Source organism: Monopterus albus, unplaced genomic scaffold (genome assembly GCF_001952655.1).
Source record: "Monopterus albus unplaced genomic scaffold, M_albus_1.0 scaffold330.1, whole genome shotgun sequence".
In the NCBI taxonomy this organism is placed as follows: Eukaryota; Metazoa; Chordata; class Actinopteri; order Synbranchiformes; family Synbranchidae; genus Monopterus; species Monopterus albus.
Window position 1 is genome coordinate 38,979 of NW_018128210.1, and position 18,051 is coordinate 57,029.

Below are 18,051 nucleotides of genomic sequence, written 5' to 3' on the forward strand. Positions count from 1 at the left end.
GGGGCTCAAAGTGGAGAGGGTGAGCAGCTTCAAATACCTGGGTGTCCACATCAGTGAGGGCCTCACTTGGACACTTAACACCACACAGCTGGTCAAGAAGGCCCAACGGTGGCTGTACTTCCTGAGGAGGCTGAGTAGGTTTGGCATGTCACCTAGGATCCTTTGCAACTTCTACAGCTGCATCATTGAGAACATCTTGACCAGCTGCATCACTGTCTGGTATGGCAGCACTACTGCTATGGACCACAAGCGCATGCAGAGAGTGGTAAAGACTGCGGAGAAGATCACCAGGACTCCGCTGTCCTCTCTGCAGAGCATTTACCACAGCAGGGTGTGTAGGAAGGCTGCCTCCATCCTCAAAGATCCGACAGACTGTTCGCCTCCCTACCCTCTGGCTGGAGGTTCAGAAGTGTGAAGTGTAGGACCTCCAGACTGAAAAACTCTGCCATCAGACTCCTAAACAGCTGAGGAGTTTGTTACCAGGAAATACGTCATGTACTGTCGACCTGTACTGTCGACCTGTACTGTTTACATTCTCAGTTTGCACATGCATAATTGCACATTGACTGTTGACACTGACTGTTGCACATGCTGCTCGCATGCAGCATACATTCTCTTATTATATTCTTATATATTTTTATTATACTGCTGCATTTGCTGCTTCAAGTGCCTTAGATTTTGTGTCACTTATTTATCTACTTTATATTTCATTTGTATTTTGTGGCATTCATGTGAACGGCAAAGTAAGAATTTCATTGTACAGGGAAAAACGTTTCCTAACTGTGCATATGACAAAGAAACACTTTGACCTTGACCTTGAAGCTGTGCAGAGCAACCAACTTCCTGTGTAAGCTGATGTGATATTTTGCATGAATGATAGATGGTAAAAAATTAAGAGGGTGTAATCAAGACTACCCAAAGCATGTAGGGGAAAGGAGAAAAGAAGGTTTTTGTATGTAGACAGAAAGTGTTTCTGTTGTTGAGATGGAAAAAGAAGAAACATGGACAACTTGTTTACCATATGTAGGTAATAAAAGAACAATAAAAGTCTTAAATTAAAGCCTGATATTATTAGAGCTGAAATGATTATATTTTGAAAGCAAAACTTGGTGCCAAATTTTTCATCTTCTATAAATTGTGAATTTGCTGCATGTTATTTAATAGGGGCATATGTGCAAACAGATTTGTTTGTTATTTGGTTGTTTCTTTTGAAAAGAACGGCTATGTGAATGCTGCTTATTTTCAAAAAGGGGGAAGTAAGTGGGAGCACAGAAAGTAAGGTTTTAATTTGTTACAGCTCCAGACTTGACAATGTAGAGGTGAGCCATCCTACATGTATCAGACATGTGGCTGCAATTAGATCTAGGCCATAGTTAAATGCAGAGGACACCAAAAGGGAGATGGAAGAATAGACAGAGGCAACAATGCAGCCGATTTGACCGCTAAAACTGTAGCTGGCTACACTGTATATACTGTACATAGACAATTGATTCAGAAGTCAATGAATGAAAAACCACATAGGGATTTGTGCACACAGAACATTAAAGAGCTGCAAGAAGCAGCTGTTCCATCAGAAAACAGGGCAAAGAGAGATTGGCAAAGTCTGCGCAGATACCAATTTTAATTTTAGTCCTCATGAAGTCATGACAGGAAGTACAATGCCCTGTCCTTTCACTGTTGTCCCTACAGATTCCCCACCTGCATGAGTAGAACATGAGGCCTCATGTGAATATGTACGAATACTGAACAACACTTTGCTGAGTATTTCTCAACAGATGACGGAGATACACACCAAGGAACAGGACACCGCTACATCTGCCGTTACAGTAGGAAGCTGGGTCTACAGAAAAATCACCAAACTCATCTGGTTTTCTCCTAGGTGTAAGGGACCATACAAGGTAGCAGAGATAACCACACATTGTGTGAAGGTGTGGTTAACAGAGAACAGACTTAGTTAACTGGATCCACAGAACTCATTGTGCACTGGCCCCTGACCCGACTGACAGGGCCCTGACTGAGGTTCAGACTGACTTAAGAACCTCTCTGACTACTAACTCTGACCTAACACAACCAGTACTAACTCTAACCTAACTTAACCAGAACAACAAGCGCTTATATCTGTTACAATCAGTAAAGATTTGTAAACTATACCCGGGATGCTGCTAAAGGCATTGCAGAACAATTAGGCCCCACCACTTTAATGGCCTAGCAAAACAGAATGGCTCTAGATATGTGCTTATATCTGTTACAATCAGTAAAGATTTGTAAACTATACCCGGGATGCTGCTAAAGGCATTGCAGAACAATTAGGCCCCACCACTTTAATGGCCTAGCAAAACAGAATGGCTCTAGATATGTTATTAGCTAAGGAAGGAGGAGTGTGTAAGATGATAGGCATTCATTGTTGTACCTTTATCCCTAATAATACTGCACCAGATGGAAGCATCATTAAGGCCTTAGAAGGTCTGACTGCTTTATCTGAAAAACTGGCTGAAAATTCTGGCATTAATGATCCCTTCTCTGATTTACTGTCACATTGGTTTGGAAAATGGAGTGGCTTAGTCACATCTGGTTTAGTGTCTGTAGCTTAGTTTGAGGCCATTTTAGTCCTCTGGAGCTGTTGTTGTATCCCCTGTATTAAACAACTGTGTACCAAATGTGGGCAGCCTGGTGGAACGGTGGTTAGCACTGTTGCCTCACAGCGAGGTGGTTCTGGGTTCGAGCCCCGGCCGACCTGGGGCCTTTCTGTGCGGAGTTTGCATGTTATCCCTGTGCTTCCGTGGTTCTCTCCGGGTGCTCCGGCTTCCTCCTACTGTCCAAAGACATACAGCATAGGTTGACTGGCATCTCTAAATTGCCCGTAGGAGTGGTTGTTAGTCTGCGTGTTAGTCTGCATGTTAGTCTGCGATGGACTGGCGACCTGTCCAGGGTGTACCCCGCCTCTTGCCCGCAGCCGGCTGGGATTGGCTCCAACCCCCCTTGACCCCGTTTGGGACTAAGTGGTATAGAAAATGGATGGATGGATGTACCAAATGCATTACCAGAGCCATAGACCCAAAATATCCTACACCTTCTCCATATCAACTCTCTCAGTTAGCCTCAGAGAGTGCACCCTTGGCTTCCTTCCCACAGCTCATCATCTATGAAGACACCTTGGACCTGGAGTACAAAGAAGATGCTGGTTATTAGCCCTCTGAAACCGCTTTCACACAATTTTGCTAAGGTTAACACATAATCCATATAGTGTCACACACACGTAACAGACGCAATATTCTTAGTATGGTTTAGTTAGTTTGGTGTAAACTCTGACTATGGCAGGACATGTTATGAATGATTCATACTCTGGTTAATTAGGTGGCCTTGCTGTTTATTGCTTATAATTTTTTTACATTTTTATGTTGATTGCTTATTTCTTTCCATTTTTATGTTTATTGTTTATTTCTTTTTACAATTTTATGTTGACTGTTTACTTTTTACAGTTTGTTGATTGTTTATCACTCTTTATTTCTTCCAGATGTTTGTGAAATGAAGAATGCTTCCTGATGTATTTACAATGAAAATCAGCTTGCATGTAGCCGCTGACATGTGCACTGTGCTGCCAGAGGTATTCACCCACCCTTTATTTTTCTTTGCTTATATATATATTAAAACTGTATTGATGACTACCATATTCTACTGAGTGAAACTTTGGAACTATATGCCACAACCTTTGTGGAGACATGATGTTTGTACCTTCAAGTAACCAGATGGCCTATTTTACATTTTAACACAGACCTGTTGGCCTGTTTTGCATCTTCACCTAGGCCCGCTTAGCATATTCCAAGTTCTGCTTTGCCATGTAGTATCTTGCAGGACAGGGGGCCTACAAACTGAGATGACCACCTGGCCCGTTTAGCATACTCACTAGGTCCTGCTTTTGTCCTGCAATAGCCTATACAGATAGGGGGTCTGCAGCGCAGACAACTAATTGTTCAGTATTCATTGATTAGCTTCTGACCTGAAAATCACAACACACACACACACACACACACACCTGGTCTAGATCACATTTCAGCAAGCAGGCGTGGGCAGAGACTGACCTGCTCACGCCAAATGGCCAATAGGATTACGAAGCATGAAATGTTGTACCTCTGTACAGGGCGGACTCAGCCCGAGAAGATAAATGTAACCAGAAAACAACTCGTGGTTCAGAGAATGGATTTCCTGCGGGAGCTCTGTCTCTCTGATCCCAGCGCTGTTTGTCTTACCTGTGCCCACACTTTGATTAAATTTCCTGTTGATTTTACACAGTCCTCTCCTGTCTTCACTTCTTGCGCTTCCAACAAAAGAAATGTTTTTTTCTAAGAGCCACAACTAATTTAATTAGTTAGTTAATAAAATAATATGGTGATTAACTCATTGATTGACCAATTTGTTTTTTATTGTAAAGAATGTAAGTAAGTAAGAGCCCGTGGTGCCATCTTCAAATGTCGTCTTTTGTCCAATCAACAGTACAAAATCTGAAGACATTCAGTTACTATCAGAGAAGATTAAGAAAACCAGAAAACATTCACATTTAAGAAGCTGGAACAAGACTTTCTGCCATTTCTGCCCAATTTCAAATTCAATTTTAATCAGTTATCAGAACAGTTGGTCACCACTCCTTTCATGGACAGGCCATACTGATTTTAAAATCACCTACTTAAACTTAAAGGTGAAATCTGCAATTTTCTACACATTCACACTCTGTTGTGCAGGTTTCTGAAAAATAAACCAGTTAAAGTGGGAACATCTAACATGCTAAGCTTGTGTTTGATGTTGATGTGTGATTTGTTATCAAATGTGTGACAGCTCTTTTTAAATGGATATTTTTGGCATTGTCAGAGACAAAGATTATGGCCCCACACGCCATAACAAGCTGATGACTTTTTCTTCTGCCATGTACACACAATTGTGGATACATTTAGAAGTGCATCTTGAATACCCACAACCACACTTTTAAAAAGCTCTTCTTTGTCAGAGTGTCGCCTCTGGTAATGAGATGTACTACTATGACAGCGTATAATAATATATTTGTAACATTTTCAGTCCAAAATGAACTACTGCTACATTGAACCATCACTATAATTAACTAAAGCTGTGTAAGCATATGAAATACTTCTAAAATTAATTTCAACAGTAACCATCATGATATACTTTAATTATAGCAGTAGTTGACTGTAATAAGTATAATTAAGTAAACCACCTGGGAGAGAAATGTAAAGAGGGAGAGGTGGATCCTTGGATGTACAGACTCTTCTGATCTTGCAGGGAACACAAACATACCAAACCCCACCTCTGACGCTTTCATCTCACTTCTCCAAACATCTAGAGGGCCTTCTTTAAAACCTCAGCTGTTAGAGTTGCCACATGAGAAACTGTCTGATCCCAAGGAGGAGCCACTGTCTCTTTATTGTTTGTATTGCACTCAATCAACAGATTCAGGTAGGAATAATCCTCCTTTGAGTGGAAAAAGACACCCTTTTTGTAGGCTTGGTATCAGTATGTTGATACATTCCTACAGTAGTGATCAGAGTACAGCTAGAGAAGGGGGAGAAAGCATCCTGAGTCATTTCTTTAGTTTGTGGCTAGCAGAGGACAGGCAGCAACACAGAGGCTCAACGTAAACCAATTAGAGGGCCTTTCCTGCCCTTTTAAGAGGCAGATAATGTTCTTGTTTTCACAAAGCATCCTGTTATTTAATCAGCCCTGTAAGTGAGAGCATAACACTCCACGCACTCGAAAAGTGCACAGCAGCCTCCCTCCCTCCCATCATTCCTGCCCTGAGCCCTCCGTCTCATTCAACAGCTCTTGTAAGCCTCCAGGAATTCACTCTTGGAACAGGCTGTGCAGTAAGCCGCGTCTTTGTGCAGAGCAAACACACACAGGCACACATAATCAGCACAGTGGCAAATGAACACACACACACACACACACACACACACACACACACACACACAGTAGATGAGGAAAACACAAATAAGTTTAGAAAATGCACCAGTACTGATTATTACCTCCTGTGGCATTAGATTCTTCTGCCATTGCTACTGTAAATCAATTCAGATCACTTCAGTCAGTTACAGTACTTCAGTGGGATGTTTGTTTGAAAATAAGACCACACCACATCTTTGACATCTTTCACTCTTTGGTAGCTATTTGCTGCTGAAAAAACTGATTTTATAGGTTCACACCTCTGGGATGATACAAACCCAGTTAATATCAGATATGATTTTATTTTCTTAATTCAAATGACTGAAGTAACAACTGAAAAACATAATTTATGGCAGAGGTGCAAGACATATTCATAGCCTTTACTTAAATAAAGTAGCAACACCTCAGCTAAAAATACTCACAAATCCTGCATTCAGTATTTTGGTTAAGAAAGTATTATCAGAAAAATGTTCTTAAAAGTATCACAAATAAAAGCCAATAAAACGTATTATGCATTTTGTTATACATTAGAATACTGTATTTTTATTGATGCATAAACTTGTGAACAGAATTTTTTTTTTACCTGGAAGAGGTGGAGAGACAACACAAACACTGCTGGTAGGGTTAACCTACAGCAATATATCATGTTTTCTAAAATGATAAACTGAATGCAAAGTGACTAATAATGATCACTATCAAATAGACACTGTGGTATAAAAGTATCTAGATATATAAAAATATAATATATCATAAAATATAGGAATAAAATTGCATCAATTGGAGATACTTAACATGAATAGCTGTAAATTGTAAAAATTGTATGTAAGTACAGTACTTGGGGTGGCGCAGCGGTGTGGTGGTTAGCACTGTCACCTCATAGCTAGAAGGTTCTGGGTTCGGTTCTTTCTGTGTGGAGTTTGCATATTTTCCCTGTGCCTTCGTGGGTTCTCTCTGGGTACTCCGGCTTCCTCCCACAGTCCAAAAACATGAAGCTTAGGTTGATTGGAGACTCTAAATTGCCCCTAGCTGGTCCCAAGCCCGGTTAAATAGAGAGGGATGTGTCAGGAAGGGCATCCGGCATAAAAACATGCCAAATTTACTCATGTGAATTGAATTCACTGTGGCCGCCCCCAACAGGAACCACCGAGAGCAGAGTAGTAGGCAGTACTTGAGTAAAGTGCAGCTCAACTTTCAGAACAAAACTGCTCTTTATTTCTTTACAGCATGTCTGTTCATTCTTCAATTTACATTATGCAAGTAAATGGAAGTTTGGGCTTAGAGTATCTTAAACAATACTACCAATAAAAAAAAAAGATTAGTATGCAGCTAGCGGTTCTGTGTAGGTATACATACAGTAGGCTGAGCAGGTATCCATGTTCACAATCTGAGTGTAGTGTGCTTTCATGCTACCCTTTGCTAATTACAGTAGCACTAAACACACAGTAGAGTATGTCATTACTTTAGGGGCGGCTGTGGCTTAGGAGGTAGAGTGGGTCATTTCCTAACTGAAGGATTAGCGGTTCGATTCCGGGCTTGTTCAGTCAACATGTCGAAGTGTCCTTGAGCAAGGCACTGAACCCCCAGTGTTAACACCAGTATGTGAATGTGTGAGCATTTGTGAGTATGAATGGGTGAATGGCCAAGTAGTGTGAAAGCGCTTTGAGTGTGCTGTAAAGCGTAGAAAAGCGCTATACAAGTATAAGACCATTTACTTTGCAGGAATTTAGTCATAAACCAAAGTATATGAAACCTTGAGCTGATGAGGGTACTAGGGGAAAACTCAGGAATTATCAAAGCTATTACAAGTCATCCTGAGGGAAATGAATGTCTGCTCTAAACATCCATCAATAGTCAGTCGCTGTCTACAAATTTCACTCAAAAGCACAACTGTGAACTTTTTTTCTTGCAGTGTAATCAATCACCAAAGGTCGGAAGGACTCATCCTATGAGGCTGTATGCATATAACATTTCCTGGAAATTGATCCAACCCATAGTGGTAGAGACTAGTTGAGCAACTGACCTGCTTCCTTAGAGCTACAACACTAGTATGGCTTAAAAGATGTGTTACAAACTTGATATCTATACTAGCTGTACAACAGACATACAGTATTGTGTAGGCCTTCTATACTGATCACCTTCATTACCATCATTCAAATATTTTCACAACAACGCATGGTGGCGCTGTGGGTAGCGCCATTGCCTCACAGTGAGAAGGTTCCAGGTTCGCGACCTTTCTGTGTGGTGTTTGCATGTTCACCCCGTGCTTGTGTAGGTTCTCTCCGGGTACTCTGGCTTCCTCCCACTGTCCAAAGACATGCGGCTTGGGTTGATTGGTGACTCTAAATTGCCCATAGGAGTGAATGTGTGTGTGTGTGTGTGGTTGTTCGTTTGTGTGTTGGCCCTGCAATGGAGCGGCGTCCTGTCCAGGGTGTACCCTGCCTTTTGCCCGATGCTGGCTCCAGCCCTCCCACGACCCCATTCTGGACTAAGCGGTGTAGAAAATGAGAGGATCTGAAGTTTGGTCTGTACAGCTCCAGTGTGCACTAGGGCCAGACTTTGAATTCTATCTGGCCTCTAAAACCTTTTTCTCATAAAAAGCATAAAAATTCATGTTAACCATGCTTAATCACTACTGGGCATTTGCCTTGTAAATCTCAAGTCTAAATAGTCTTATCGTACCCTAGTGAATTACAAACACCAGAAGCACACAGTCTGCCCTGTGAATCTGTTTTGTCAAACCCTTGTTAAAAGCCATCATCATTTATGATGAAAAAGATGAAAAGCCAGAGAGGGGGCATTTGGCACTGACCTACCTGAGTCAGAGTTAACCAGGTTCATACTGCAGAGGAGAAACAAGAACAGAGTCCCTCTGCCTGCAGTGTTAGACTCACAAGACCTGTTTTCTGGTTTGCTTTAAACACTAGGGATGCACTTAGTGCTCACTTTCTTGCCGGGGGAAGTAGTTACTGGTAACACAAACCTGTCTGCTCTCCACTTCACTTTCAGCAGTAGGCTTGCCCAAGCCTGAGGCAAGCCAGAAAAACAACTAAAAAAAAAAAAGAGAGATGAAGACAGAAAGGAAGAGTAAGATAGGAAGAAAGTGAGACAGTAAGGGGACAGGGAGAAATGTCTTTTTTATGGGAATGTTTCACTTAATCTCAAAGGCAGCGTGAAAACCTTCATCTGTTTGCTGAGCAGTTCAAAAGAGACTCCACATGCCTCCGCTTGCTGCTATATAAAAACAACATTCTAATGTAGATCTTAAAGAGGGCCAGCGGCTCAGCCTGCACAATGAGAACTGGGATGTGCCTGATGAACTGATGGGAGGGTGGAAAGAGAATTAGGTAGGTAAACAGGAGGGGAACGCGAGAAGCAGTGGGAAACTGGCGACAACAGAGAGGGAGGAGAAAGACGTGAAAGAGTCAAATCAACAGTCCTGTTTCTGAGCTGCTAGACACACAGACTGGCCGGGGGTGGGTTGCCCTCTGGCCTTACCTGCTATTCTTCTCAATTAACCAAGTCAGGGCTTGGCCTCTAAATCTCATTTACCTTCTATTCCTTTCTCTTTTACCTGTTCATGTTTCACCATAAGACTAACCATTTGCCTTAGTCATTAACAGAGGAATGTCCTGTGAGAACATCATCATGTGTTTTATTGTGGCTCCTAGACAGAGATTCAATGGCAGCACTTTTCACATTCAGGGTCTGTGAAGATAACTCCTTTTCAGTAAAACCTATGGCATAAGAATTATGAAACTCCTTGCTGATGAACTGCTCAAAAATACCACAGATAAACTGCAGTGTGATGCATCTGTAGTCAGGTTTTTCTGCACACTATGCACCTCCAGGCCTCCTCTCCCCATAGCCAAGGCAAGACCGGGCCCGATCCCATCTGCAAAGCTATTTTGACAAGGCACCCCTCTAAAAATCTCCAGGGTTCAAACTGCTGGAAGATCAAAGCACTAATACTGCAGTAATAATAAGTTACTGCCCTATGAACACCTCATTCATCAGGGAAAGGCAGTCATATAGTACAGCTGTATCTGCAGGGCCATTAAGCACTCATCATGTGATCCTATTTGCTATCCCTATGTAGAAAAACTTCTTTAGCTCTGCAGGCAGAGTGAGAACAAGGGATGAACTCTCACCAGTAATGCCAAAAACCCTGAACTGATAAGGTTGTGCACAAATGTTGTCTCTGTGATGAAATCTCCAATACCTATTCCAGCTCTTCATGCACTGTCCCCCCACTTGACTTCATGGACATGGCTACACTCCCACCATCATCCCTAGCAACTCCTGCAGCTTGCTCAGGGTGTCTCCCAAACAGTTCAGATGGTGGCATTTTAATGACTGCAATTTGGCACTGATCTGTATTATCTGGGTTTCATCTCGCTTTATGAGCATGACACAGTGCTCTATTTTTAGTTTAGCATTTGCCGTCGATCAGTGCAGATGACAGCTTGATGAAACCGTGACTCCCTCACGCTCCTTTTGAAGTGACAAGTGAAAGATGTACCGCCTTAATATGAACACCCTGAGATGCATTCTCAAATACCAGGAGCAATCCTGCAGTAGGGTGTGTGCTCTCCCTCAGGGAGCAGATAAGCGGCGTAGCGTGCATAGAAACTCTGTGACAGTCCCAGCCTGTTGTTGTTTGTGATGACTACTTGTTTGCTTTACCTTGAAGGTAATTAGAGCACAATAAGCAATAGCAATTCCTATAAAGGAAACCTGCTGCACTCGACTGTTGTTTCAAAACAACAGTCGAGTGTTGGATCCCCACACAACACCCCTCACACACTTATTGATTTCACTGATTCACACAACTCACGATATTTTTCTGTAAATATTTCTACCTAGTTTGCTTATTAAATCTTTGCTATGAAAAATTAAACTTGGTGTCTCTCCCTGTTAATTGTTGTGGGATGAGTCAGTCATGATGGTCAAATGTGCAGTGTGTATTCATGTTATTAATGTGCGTACGCCAAATTACAAATACATGCTTGCTGGTGAAAGAGTATATTTTCTCCCTTTTCTTGCAGGGAATACATTATCTGGCTTGGTTATTAAAACAAGTGTCTCCAACAGTTGAGATGATGTCAATATACATTCCAATAAGCTTTCCATCATGCTACATCAATATGAAGGGGATGCTGGAGAGTTGAAGGGGGCAGAGACCAGATAGTACATGCGGTGAAAGAGAGAGGTGAATGCAAGTGCTCTAAAGACAACAGTGTCTGTAGTTTGGCCTGCTGATGTGGCCCAGCCTCAGCTCAAGAAGACTTTAATTTAAAACCCTAGTTGCCATAATTTGCAGCAAAATTCATACTGCTTCTTGGAGTCATAACTCAGCTAAACCTGAACACAAATATTTCACACAGATTTTTTTAATTCAGCCTGACTTACGGCAAACTTTATAGAAATATCATTATCTCTGATGTCTACTGTGAAAATATGTTCATACTGTAAATCCATTTAAAAGTCTTCAATTTTCTTCAGTGACAATGTAATCTAGTATAATTAGTTACATGATAGTTGCATCAAAGTGGACTATGCAGTCAGTGCAGGACCAATACGTAACCAACGTGTAATTTCAGTGAGGAGATAAATATAAAAAGAGAAGAGCAGAAAAGTGAGAAAGGGGGGCACAACAATCTGCTAATCTCCAGTCACTGAGAAAAGAGAGCCAGAATGTGAAAACATCACCTTTCTAAGCAAACAAAACACATTCCAGGTTTTACATATGTGTGTGCAGAGGACAGTTTGTTGTGCCATCAGCTCAGAGTCAATGTTTAGCTTAGCTGGCATCAGACAAAGAACCGGCACGACATGCGGATGAGAGCTGCAGCTGCAGCTGGGGTGTGTTATGCTGCAAATATCAAGGCCAGAGAATTTTCCACCTATTTAAGGTGATAGGATGAACGAAGGAGAGTGCAGCAGAGAAACAGACCCATTGCAAATTACTCACACTTCATTTGAGGAGAGGGAGGATGGTGTTTAACCGAGCTGAACAACAACAACGTTGCAGGTCAAGGTGACATCTATTTAGCTGTGACCTGTAGCCCTGTGATTACCACGATCCCCTCAACTTGAAGACATGCCATTAAAATGCTCCTTGTCACTTGCATGTCAAAATGTGCATGATTGATTCTTAATAAACTAATAGATACAGTATGCTTGCTTATTTACACATTTGTGGCAGCACTGGACCAGAAAACGTTGTTTTGAAACTAGTAGTGAGATGCACCTCTCCTCCAAAATTTGATCAGTGCCAACATATGTGACAGATTTCAATCACCTCCCCTTGGCAATACGTTTATTGAACCTCTAATTCTTCTTTCACATATCTTTGTGTAGGGTCACTTTGTTGCTCCAAAGGTCGAAAACATGTGATCAAGCAGCCCAGCCCACTTTCCTATCCCCTGTAACCACACTCCCACCTGCACACCTGAAAAGACAAATTAAATTCAAAGCTTATTTTGACATTTGTTTGCCTCACACAGATCATGAAAACCACTGTTCCAAAAACCGCAAGACAGCAAAATGGAAAGCACATCACTTGTTTTTGATGTGATGACAAAAAGCGGAATGAACTTTCCCACTGAGAAGAAAAACCTGAAATATTCTTCTCATTGTTCAGTCACTCACAAAGCCAAGCTCAGCACAAAAGGCCTCCTCTACTGATAAAGGCTTGCTGCTACACTTGCTAACTCCCCTGACTGCACAAATGTATCACTGTAAAGTTGAGTTATTGCCCCAGTCCATGTCCACAGATTCATGTTTGTGAACTTGCATCCTAACCAGCTGCTGACCTCAGTAGGAAGCAGGTTTTCCTCAAATAACACAGCACACAGGTGGTAAAGGCGGGACATGCTCCTCAACAAAACAGAGATAGTATGAACATCAATATCTGTACCGAATGAGCAGAAAATCTTCTGTAAAAGCCCTCCCAGACAAGCTGAGGTGAACAAGCACCAACCTACAGTGGATTTTGGTGGCTGGAATGTGAATAACATTCCTGTTGCTCAGGACCCTTCCTCGCCCAAAACATTCTTTGGCTGAGTCCTGTGACACTGGGCTCTCCTGTTTGTGTGATGACAACAGAAGACACATCACCCGGTTTTGCTATTCTTGGACTTCTAACATGGAAGATGCGTACTTCATGAACATCCAACTCGCGTACTACTGGCTGCTTAATTTCACTCTCAAACTTTGGTTCAGGATCCCTTATGTAACACATCAGGATGGATGAAGCCAGGCTCCGAGAGTGCAGGAACAGTCCCTTTATTAGCACCGGTTTCTGCAAAGCTTATTCTTATCAGCTCTGGGTAGCCTCTATCGACAATTACATTTTCTAAAGACCACTTTTATGTCACACAATACTGTGAGAGAAAGGAATATAGAGCTAAGTGTTGTATTTTGCTTACCTGCAACGTACACAAACACACCAGGCTTATCCTTGGCAGCTCTGGGTAGCCTCTATCGACAATTACATTTTCTAAAGACCTCTCAGGACTTCAGCTGCCCCCTACCTGCCGGTGTGTCATTTGCAGCATTACAACCCCTTTTTCCAGCCTAAACTCCTTTCCATTTTCAGCTGCTAGTAAATTAACAAACTAGTGTGCTTAATCAAATGCAACAACTTATTTAATGAAATTGGAAACAAAATAAAAACATGAATGGGGTGTTTTCTGGCACTGTATTGTGCCCTCAGTTTCCTTAGTATCCAGCTCACTGCTAGTGAACAGTCTTGTGTCTCACACTTATTTATCCCACAGTAAGCTTCAGTTGCTCATTGTGACAGTATTTTTACTCAGACACTGTGCCTGAATATATGACTACACCTCACTTTAGTTATTCCTGGTGAATTCTACAAGAAAGACAACAACGTTTTGGGTTGGGGAAGGGTTTCTGACCCTGGTTCCTAACCTCTTAAAGGGTGGCAAGTGATCCAATATATTACAAAATGAACTCAAGCCTCAATGTTTTTATTTCTGCTTTTCATTTACAATGCACTGGCTCCCTCTTTAACCAATTGCATTTGTATGGATTTTTACAATAAAGAATAAAGATGATGACTATGTAACATGTTGACAATGAGAGTGCTGGTGTTTACCATAGCAGGTATAATGTTTACCAAAATTACCACCTTAGTTTAGCAGGTTAGCATGCTAACACTGGCTACTTATCACTAAACACAAAGTATAGTTCACCTATCTTAAAAAAGTTTGGCTGACCTTTGGTGCTTAGGAGGAAGTTATTTCAGACTCAGAAAGCAGCCATGTCACTGTCAGGTTTGTCATCACACACAATCAGAAGCTGGAAGCTAGAAGAATTTACAAGCTATTTTAAAGTGATGACTATTATTTTGAAGGGTACATTTATTAAAGCTGAGTGTGGCTTCCATTTTAATATGTGCATCTTCATTACAGGGACAATAGACAAATACTTTTGGCTCAGGAAAATGCTTCAATAATCAGCACATCATGTATCTCAAGTCAAAATAAATAAGACAGTTGTCAGACATGGGCTAATCAAACTACAAATTACATCATGGGTATGATAAGAGGCACAATGAGTGCACTGACTGAAAAGAAGGTAGTCATTAGGCTTCTAGACTCAAAGCTAAGAACTTTCTACTGAGTTATCGTTACACGGATATGGTAAGCTAAGAGTGACTAACTTCAGCAACAGAGGAAATGGGAGGGAAAAGAGTGTTGTCAGAGTCAAACAGGCACAAACAGAGGACGAAGGTGATTAGTCAGGCTTGTTGTTTCTAAAGCGAAAAGGAATGACAGTGTTAAAGGAAGAAAATATGTGACAACACACAGCAAAACAGTCACTGAGCAGCTAAATAGAAAGTGAGGCTTGAGGAAGAAAGGCTCAAAGCTACACACCTACATCACTTTTGGAGAAGATGAGTTGATCAAAGTGGTGTAAGCCTTGTATGCTTCAGAGATTAAAAAGAATAACATGTGATGGTTTAGGAGATGCATGGTATTTGCTGGTCCATTAGCAAAACATGGCCAATGTTGCAAAAGTCCAGCTTTGACTAACAGAAAAACAGAAAGCCATAGTTTATCCCTTTGAAGACAACTATGCAATTATCTGGCATAGACAAGCAAATAAAGAATTTTCTTGGGAGAAAAATCAAAGTGAGCCCAGAAGTCCGCTAACACTGATGCATTTCATATTGCATTTAACCTCAAAAGCTTGAATATCTCCCTTTTCCAGATGCTCTCCTGCATTTCTCCTCCTCAACTTGTCTCCAGTGAACTGGAGATGCTGGACCTGACTACCAAAGGAAAAGAAACTAAAGGTAGCTGCCATTTCATTTCTAGCCACTGTTTTGCTAAAACCCAGCAGGCATGAATAGCTTAAGGTTGAAACAGACAATCATGAAGAAACAAAAACACTCTCAAGATGGCAACAATTTATTCAACCCTCAATGGACTTCCCTTGTTAGCCACAGTGAAAGATAGATGTGACCTCATTTGGAGGTCACATCCCTTTATCATAAATGCTCCAGTATTTAATTCCATTTAACTTTCACATGGCTGACACACAAAAGCAATCCACCTATGGTAATTCAACTTAATCAAAAGAAATTTCAAGCGGCAGGCTTTTTAGAACACTAATAACAACTAGAACTTATAATACCTTAAGTATTGTATGGATGCTGCCAAACATCTTGGTTTTGAGCAATTATATTAAGGTTTCATATTCTATTTGACAATGACATTACAAATATCAGACATACTTTCAGTGTTGTGGCTGCAGTACCTTTCTACTACATAGCTTGAGAAAAATTTGGGAAAGCACACCTGAGGTTATGTGGGACTATAACACACGGATAATGTGAACTACTGTGTGCACTCACACAGGCACAAGCACATAAAAAACCTAGTTAAAGAAAACAGGCTTACTGCACAATCAGGCCAAAACCCTCTATGCGCTACAGAATCAATAAGTGAGGCTTTCTTTGATAGTCAACAAGTTCAGACATGGGCCAAAGGCTCAATCACTGTCAGAGCTGTTGTCACAAAGCCACAGACTCTTACTGATGGTGTTTCACAGAGCCAGAGTGTGAATGGTAGAAAGTCAGCTCAGTGTCTCAAAAAGCACAAATGACAGCATTTATTCAGAACTATATGGAGTTTAGAGTGGCCCGCTGGGCACCACTGTGGTGCCTTTTCTCACTGAGTCATGTGTTGCTTTGTAACTTAGCTTGAGAACCTTTCCAGGTCTTTAGTGTAAATGGAACAGCCAAGCTGGCTAGTGGAAACAGACAGATCACTTCTAGCACAACATGCTGTATCTGAACCAGAGATCAACAGGAAGTAACTGTAGAAAGTGAAGATCTGGACACATGTTAGACTTCTCATAAGTCATAATGCACCATCATTCTAGTCCCTGATAGACTAGTGGTTAGAACGCAGTGCTCTCACCCGGGTTCGAATCAGGATTGCGTCAGGAAGGGCAATCAGTGTAAAACACGTTCCCAAATGTCACATGTGAATCGTCAGTGTGACATTTTGCTGTGGCGACCCCTAATGGGAAAAAAGCCAAAACTGACATTCATTCAATTCTAATCTTTTATCTCGTCTTCCTCATCCAACACTGTGTCATGATTCGGTTCCGTTGCTTCCTGTCATGCTTTTAATTTGACATTACTTCCAGTTTTTGTTTCACATCAATTTCGGTCTTTTTACTTTAATAATCACTCACATTAGTTTCACCTGCTCCCGATTGTTTACACCTGTTTTCACCGCATTATAAGCAGCCTTCCCCCACCAGTCCCCTGCCAGATTGTTCTAGACTCCAGCTCTGACTCTCCAGCATTTTTTCGGTTTTGGTATTTTGTGTTTTGACCCGGATCGTATACTTTGATAATTCTGTTCCGCCATGCCCTTGTGTTTCGGACTGCTGTCTTGTGTATGAATTATCGGGCTTCCCCTTTGGACTACGAACTTTGGATTCCCTTTGCTGTATGTGTTTGCTGGCTCTGACCATGGACTGTATCATCAATCTGTAAGTGCATTTCATGTGTTCACCGTGTCTTGTCTCGTTTTTGTTATGCGTTAGTACTCTTAATAAAGAGACGGTTAGTCACATATCCTTGTCTGGCAATTTAATAGAGTTCACCCACAACATTATCGGCAGCGTCACGCGTCGAACCTGACACACTGTTTATGTGAGCCTGATTTTCCCTTAAGTAAAAAAAAAAAAAAAAAAAAAAAAAGAAGCCCATCAGAAATTATTACTATTTGGGTAACTTAAAAAAAGGCTCATCCTCAGTGAGCTCCATGCAAAATTTATGAGCATTTAAAGATGTTGTTATGAGTCAATTTAAATTGATTAAGCCCTGATGGCCAGATGGCTAGGATTCAATGCTTTCACTGCTGCGGTCAGGGCACCTCTAGCCACAGGGGTTGCAAGCCAGTGTCTTGTGTTCCGGTCCCAAGCCCGGATAAATAGAGAGGGTTGTGTCAGGAAGCGCATCAGGCATAATAACTTGCCAAAATCTACCATGTGAATTGTCAGTGTAGAAACAGATGATTCGCTGTGGCAACCCCTAACGGGTGCAGCTGAACATGGAACATTTGTCCACATTTAGATTGATTAAGCAATGAGTAGTGCACAGAATGAATGGCTTTTTTGCCCCTGGTGTCAGCTCTGAACTTGTTTTTGAGAAAAAAATTATCTGTTTTCATTCACAGTGAATAATCTCCTGAAGAGACATAGCATAGATGCAAAAACAATACTGTTATTCATTAAGCTTCATGTATCTGAAGCTAAAACCCTCCATGACTTTTGAAAACAAACCTATGCCCTAGATAATTTAATATTCTAAAATTTAATTAAACTAGGGCTACAACAACTAACAGATAAATGCTAATAAAAATTGATTTGATTTATTCTTTCAAGCATGTAAAGACAGTTGATATGTCAACACATAATTTTACACATATCCAACAAATGCTAATCCAATATCAATTTGCTTATACCTAGTACATGCTTGAATGGAGTAGGAAGAAGTCAGACTTATCCAGTCCTACCCCATGACATCATCTTACCATCATTGGTTTGCAAGCAGTA

The 18,051-nt window shown here is 41.3% G+C and overlaps 1 protein-coding gene across 1 annotated transcript in view; it reads right to left on the minus strand.

Moving 5' to 3' along the window:
- Window positions 1–18,051, minus strand: part of rnf43 (ring finger protein 43) — a gene marked incomplete at its 3' end in the record, with an annotated part of 116,986 nt that overhangs the window by 19,133 nt on the left and 79,802 nt on the right. The gene's annotated exons all lie outside the window — the stretch shown is intronic.